Consider the following 7,334-nt stretch of genomic DNA (forward strand, 5'->3'; position numbering starts at 1 on the left):
CTGCTTCATATCCCCTGAAGAGCATATTTAAATATGCACTCTCATTTATTTAGATATAAACAATGTAGATAGATATGGATACAGATGATATAGATGATGTGTAACAGGAGCAAAGATATTTTGAAGTCTTTAGAAGATTGAAAGCAGATGGGATCAAATTGATAAAAGCAGTGACAAATACAGCTCAAATAAATTTGGGGAAATATCACTGTAAGACTGAAAACAGAATTTAAAATGAAGTAAAATCAGAATCATGCTCCTGAAAATCATTACAATATATTAATTAAAGAACAGAATTCAAGAAAATAATACAAGCCTCTTTACTATTGAAATGTATATCAGATAGCTAGTTTTTTATGTTTTTATTCATTTTTATTGGAAATATGGAGTTACATTTTCACTATTGCATGTAAAATAATTTCTTGCAATTTAATTAATTTTTGTATTATTTTTATTTTGCATTGTCATCTGAGTTCTTTAAGTTTGCATCTGGTAATAGAATATTTGAAAGTTGTGACTTCAGGGCCTCAGTCTGACATGGTTAGTGATAGTGAGCATAGTTTTTCTATGCTCGTAAAACATCATTTGATGGGTAAATTTGGAAAGAAGTGTATAGCCACATTGGGAGTGGAGGTATATCCTTTTATATTGCAGAGAAGGGCCTGTTAAGTTGAACAAATGGGATATAACTGGCCAGGAGAAATGTATTAAATGGAGAGATGGCCTTGACATCCATGCTTAGTGTGCCATTATAATGTTTGCTGCAACAGAAGAGTTACTTAGAAGAATGTGCCTAACTGGCATAGAGAACTGGTATGAATGTATAAAAACAACTCCATTTTGTTGTGTGGCTACAAAGTGGATAAGAAAGACAAGACAGTAAAGGGAAAAGCTGTTGTCTTCCACCAAAAGAATATCTTCAGAACTATGACATTTCTTCCAAAAGTAACTACAACTTTGGAAATCCCTTCCTCTCACTTGCTAGAATGCTCTCTGGGTGACCCTAACTTGAAAGCTGTTGTCCTCCCTGCTCTTGCCCCATTGGATCATGTCATGAATCAAGTTTTGGCTGCACAGTTTGAGTATGACTTAACAGTTGCTCAGACAAACATTTTCATGGATGACAGAGACCTGTGAGAAAATGAAGCTGGAGCCTTGCATCAGAAGTTTCATCTATCAGCAACTTTCCTGTGATGTCAGTGGTTCAGCGTATGTGCACTTTATTATTGAGATAAGTAGAAGAGAACGTGTTCCTCATCCTGGAGATGCTGAAAGAAATGAATAGGCTTTGCAGTGATTTTGATAGTTGAAAATAATTACCTTGACTTTTTGGACATGCATATTTAAATGTATTGAAACATAGTTGTTTACTTCTCAAATTTTGAATACAAGATTGCTACAGTCACAACATGATGTGCTGTGGTGAAATCTTATTTGTTACTATGATTTCCATTCCCTTTCATTTAGAATTAGAATAAAGTTGTATTTCAAATATCTTATAAAAATTATAACCTAAGAATATATTGTGTTGCATTTTTAGTGATTAATACAATTAAAACAAATTCATCTTTTACCTGTTATAAGATTTAATAACCTTATAAAGTTAATTTGAAAGTTATTTGGTAGAAAAGTTTAGTAATTCAACTAAAAAGGGTACATATATATGTATAATACATTTATGTGATTTTAAAATATTTAAAATGATAATATGATAATCTAAGTATGAGAACAAAGTCAGAATAAACTCTTGAAGACAAGTTAAGATCATATAAGAAAGTTGTATATACAATTTAGAGTTCAGCTCTTAACACATTTTAAGATTATCTACTATAATAATTTTATTACATTTAGACAGACAATTAGAGAATAAAAAGGTATAAGTCCTCAAAGATATAGCCAAAAGAAAAAAAGCATGGTTTTCTGAAAATGTGGTCTGCTAAACAAGGTGTTCCTAGAAGAAAGTGTTAAGATAAAGTGAAAAATTAAAAAAAAATTCTATTGTTATTCATTTTTTGTATATTTGCAGTATATAATGTTTACTTTCATCTTAGAGTGTAGATACATGTACTTAACATATCTTAATTCTTTTTAATTCCTCTTCCAATTCCCTCATCCTTCCCACCCTCCATCTCTACAATGTATTTCCCTAGTCCCAACCATGCTGGCAGTGTCACACAGAGGCCCAGGACCACCCCTGCCACCCCCCAGATCACCACACAGAGGTCAGCTGCCCCTGGGATCTGGGTCCACACTGCAGAGACAACTGGGGCCATAAAGGCCACAGTAATGAGCTCCAGAAGATAGAGCAGAAGTGAACAGAAGAGGGCCTCTTGAGGCTACTTGATGAAAATTGAAGCCCCCGGAGAAAGTGAAGAAAATCTCTGCAATAAAGGTGCACACCTGACCTCAGTGGTTGGCAAGTTAGTGGGATTGGCTCCTCCAATTGGAACCCAGACTCACTTCAGGGGAAGGGCAGCTCGATCCTACAGTAGAAACTTGCAGAGTTCAATCCTGCAGGAGGTCAGGGAGCTCCAGTTTGCCCTTGCAACCAGAAATGAAACTGAATCTCAGTGGACTATGTCTGGCTTGCTGAGACTAACTGACTTAGATCTACGCACTGTTGCCCATGTTGTCTACTGTAACAGCAGAGACATTCCCTGAAGGAGGCCCTTTTTTAAAAAAAAATTGTTATTTTTTTCTTTTCTTTTTCTCTCTCTCTCCCTTCTTGTTCTTGATTTCTCTCACTTCTTGTTCCTGTTCCTGTTCTATTTCAGATTTTTTTCTCTCTCTTTCTTTCTCTGGATTATCATCATTTTTATAGGAAAGTGAATACAGCTTCTAGCTTCCCTATTGCTGTTAGTTTGTTCTGTTCTTGTCTTTACTCCTTTGCTCTGTCTTTTCCGCTTGTCTTCAACAGTTTCCCAAAGCTTACATGATCTTCCTGTGTCCTCTACCCTCATTTCTAACCATTCTCTCTCCTTATATCTCTCTATCCCTCCCTCCCCAATTCCTTCTAATTCCTCATCCCAAAGGGTAAATTTACTATATTGAAGGAATTATTTACTACAAACATATTTGGGGCTGGTCCTAGACTTTGATCTGGCTCACACAGTTAAAGGTGACAGATTAATAGCTACCACAAATTGTCATTTTCTAAACTATGTTTGATGCTATTGTTGGTACTGATTGTATCACTTGGGCTAAGATGTCATGATTGACCTAATCAGTTGTCCTTCCTGGTATACTGAAAACTAGATTGCCAAACAGTCATTAGAGAATAAAAACCTAAAGACCAGCTATACCTGGAAGACACCTCTGAAAATCAATCATTCCCTAAGGGTTCTAAATAAAAGCAATAAAGATGGTCATGATAAGCAATATTGAAGTATCAACTGAGGAATTAAACCAAAAACATCACCAACAATGAAAATAAAAATGAGAAGACACCTAAACAAGGTGTAAATCCAGATTTCCATCTCACCAAAGGCAAATTCTGGGGGAAACAAGGTGGAAAAATCTGATAATAAACCACCTGGACACCCTGAACTGATAGCACAGGAAATAACAAAACAGATGAATGAGGCTCTAGAAAAATTCAAAACAGAAATAATTTCCCAGATAACTACAGCAATGATGAGCAGAATGAAAGACATGATTAGAGACTCTAGAACAGAAATGTACAAAAAAATAGATGAGCTCAGGAGCATGAATGAAGCCATGAATGCCCAGCATAGGAAAGAAATGGAAAACATGAAGACTCAGCATAGGAAAGAAATGGAATCCATAGAACAGTTATAAACAGATATCTAGATTAAAAACTTCATTGAAAGTGTTCAGAATGAACCAGTGTGAAGATAGAATATCAGATATAGAAGACAAGATTGCAGTTAGTGACCATGAAAAGAGAGATTTCTTAAAAATAGTAAGGGACCATGAGAAATCAATCCAGCAGGTACTAGATGACACAAAGAACAATAACATAAAACTGGTAGGAGTCTAAGAAGAAGCAGGAGATACTCCAAATGGAAAAAAAAAAAAAAGTCCACAGAAGTAATGGCAGAAAGCTTCCCAAGCAGAAGAACATAATATGACATACACATAAGTAAGGCATAAAGACTCCAACTAGCTATGATAAAAAAATCTACATCTAGACATATAATAGTCAAGATCCCAGAAACCCAACAGCAGAACAAAATATTACAAGCAGTTAGAGAAAAGAAACAAATCACATACAAAGGAAAATCCATCAGAATCACAGCAGACTTCTCAACACAAAACCTCAACTCAAGGAGATTCTGAGTGAAATATTTCAAGCCCTAAAAGCAAACAATCTCCAAACTAGATTGATGTATCCTGCAAAACTATCTTTCAAATTTGATCGAGATGGGCTGGGAATTTAGCTTAGTGGTTTTATCAACTGCTGTGCAAGCGCAAGGACCCAAGTTTGATCCCTGGTAACAAACAAACAAAAAAAATTGATGGGGAAATAAGACACTTCCATGACAAAGAACACCTGAGAAACATCATGAATACCAAACCAGTGCTCCAAACAACTCTAAACAGTATTCTAGAAAGAGACAATGAGGTCACAAATTCAAGAGGCCCAAAAAAGTGAAGCCATCAGGCAAGGTAAGAAATTGAATGGAAAGGGGGAAAATAAAAATTAAAAGAGCCAACAATAGGAAAATATCATGATAAGAATAAGTCAATGCATATCAGTTATAACCATCAATATTCATGGCCTCAATTCACCAATCAAAAGAAATAGACTGGCAGAATGGGTTAAGAAGCAAAATCCAACAATATGCTGTATAGAAGAAAGACACTGAATTAAAAATAACTTCATAGACTGAAAGTAAAAGGATGGAAAACAATTCTCCATGAAACAGGAACCCAGAAAAAAACTATCTTATTTGCAGACAAAGTAGATTTCAAACCAAAACTAATTAAGACAGACAAACAAGGTTTCTATATCCTTGTAAAGGGAACAATCCATGAAGAAGAGGAGACAACCATAAATATATATGCACCAGATACTAGTCCACCCAACTACTATAACAAATATTAATGGGCATGAAAAACCAGATAAGCATTGATACAATTGTAGTGGGGGACCTCAATTACCCACTTTCACAAACAGACAGATCATCTAGACAAAAAATCAACAATGAAATATTAGAATTGAACCAAACTTTCAAACCAACGGACTTAAGAGATGGCTACAGGGTGTTACAGCCCACACAATTAGAATAAACATTTTTCTCAGCTGCAGATGGGTCACTCTCTAAAATAGACCATGTGCTATCTCATAGAACATATTTAAATAAATGCAAAGAATTGAAGTTATCCCCTGTATATTATCAGACCATAGTTCAGTTAATTGGAGATCAATAGCATTAAAATAAACCACAAGTACTTCAAAAATGAATGGAAATTGAATAACACTCTCCTGAACAACCAATGGGTCACAGAGGAAATTAAAGAAGAAATTAGTTTCTATAATTAAATGATTATGCCAATACAACACACAGGAATCTATGGGACACCATGAAAGCAGTTCTATGCAGGAAATTCATAGCAGTGAATTTTCATACTAGGAGAACAGAGCAAGCTCAAATAAAGAACCTAATGCTGAACCTCAAGGTGCTAGAAAAATAAGAGCAAAACAGACTCAAAGCTCATATATGGGAGGAAATTACAAAGATCAGAGCAGAAACCAATGCAATGGAGAGTAACAGAGTGATACAAAAACTCAAAGAAACGAAGAGTTGGTTCTTTGAAAGAATAAATAAAAGTTATAAATCTTTAGTCAACGTTACCAAAAAAAGCAAACAAAAGGCTAAAATCCATGCAATTAGGAACAAAAAGAGTGAAATCACAACAGATCCAGCAGAAATCCAGAGGATCTTCAATACCTACTTTCAGAACCTGTACTCCAATAAATTGGAAAACAGAAGAAATGGCCAGATTCCTAGACACAAATGAATTACCAAAATTGAATGAAGAAGATATAAAAAGTCTTAATTTCCCAATTTCAATCAATGTAATTGAAAATGAAATTAAAACATTACCAACAAAGAAAAGCCCAGATGCTCATGGCTTCACTGCTGAATTCTACAAAAATTTAGGGAAGAGTTAATACCACTATTTCTCAAACTCTTTAATAAAATTGAAAGGGAATCAATACTCCCAAATTCATTCCTGGAAGCAAGCATCATCTTGATCCCAAAAGCAGAGAAAGACAAAACCAAAAAAGAGAACTAGAGGCCAAACTCCCTGTTGAACATAGATGCAAAAAACCTAAATAATATACTGGCAAACAGAAAGAAGATGATCATCAAGAAAATCATACAGCCTGGCCAAGTGGGACTCAACCCATTGATGGAAGAATGGTTCAACATACTTAAATCAATAAATGTAATACACTATATTAACAGAGTCAAGGACAAAAACCATGATCATCTCAATAGATGCAGAAAAAGCATTTGACAAAATCCAACACCCATTCCTGATAGAAACACTACAGAAAATTGGAACAGAGGGTCTTTACTCAACCTAATAAGGCTCTCTATGAAAAACTAACAGCCAACATCATACTAGTCAGTCAAAAACTGAAATCTTTCACACTAAAATCAAGAACATGACAAGGACGTCTACTATCCCCACTGCTGTTCAATATAGTTCTGGAAACATTAGCCACAGCAATTAGACAAGGGAAAGAAATAAAAAGAATAAAGATAGGAAATGAAGAAGTTAAACTGTCATTATTTGCTGGTGACATGATACCCTACAAAGACTACAACAAAAACTCTGCCAAAAGACTTCTAGACTTAATTGACAATTCAGTAGAGTAGCTAGATAACCAGGTCAACATACATAAATCAATAGCCTTCCTGTACATGAACAACAAATTCACTGAGAGAGGAACTGGAGAACCAACTTCATTTACAATAGCATCCAATAAAATGAAATACTTAGGAATCAATCTAATGAAGAAAGTAAAAGACCTCTACCTTGAAAATTACAACACTCTGAAAAATGAGATAGAAAAGGATATCAGAAAATGGAAAGACCTCCGTTGCTCATGGGTAGGAAGAACCAATATAGTGAAAATGGCCATACTTCCGAAACTGCTGCACAGATTCAATGCATTCTCGATTGAAATCCCAACAGTATATTTCACAGAACTAGGGAAAATAATCCAAAAATTCATTTGGAACTAGAAGAGACCTAGAATACCAAAAGCAAATCTAGGCAACAAAGACATGACAGAGGGTATCACATTTCCCAACTTGAAACTATACTACAAAGCTACTGTGATAAAAACTGCATGA

The 7,334-nt window shown here is 35.0% G+C and overlaps 1 pseudogene; it reads left to right on the top strand.

The window, feature by feature from the left end:
• The first annotated feature begins 537 nt into the window (after positions 1–537).
• LOC101703664 (GTP-binding nuclear protein Ran pseudogene) lies at positions 538–1,137 on the top strand (annotated as a pseudogene).
• The last annotated feature ends 6,197 nt before the right edge of the window (positions 1,138–7,334 follow it).

This window comes from Heterocephalus glaber, unplaced genomic scaffold (genome assembly GCF_053883595.1).
Source record: "Heterocephalus glaber isolate CG9 unplaced genomic scaffold, H.glaber_assembly_v1.0 deba00001497, whole genome shotgun sequence".
In the NCBI taxonomy this organism is placed as follows: Eukaryota; Metazoa; Chordata; class Mammalia; order Rodentia; family Bathyergidae; genus Heterocephalus; species Heterocephalus glaber.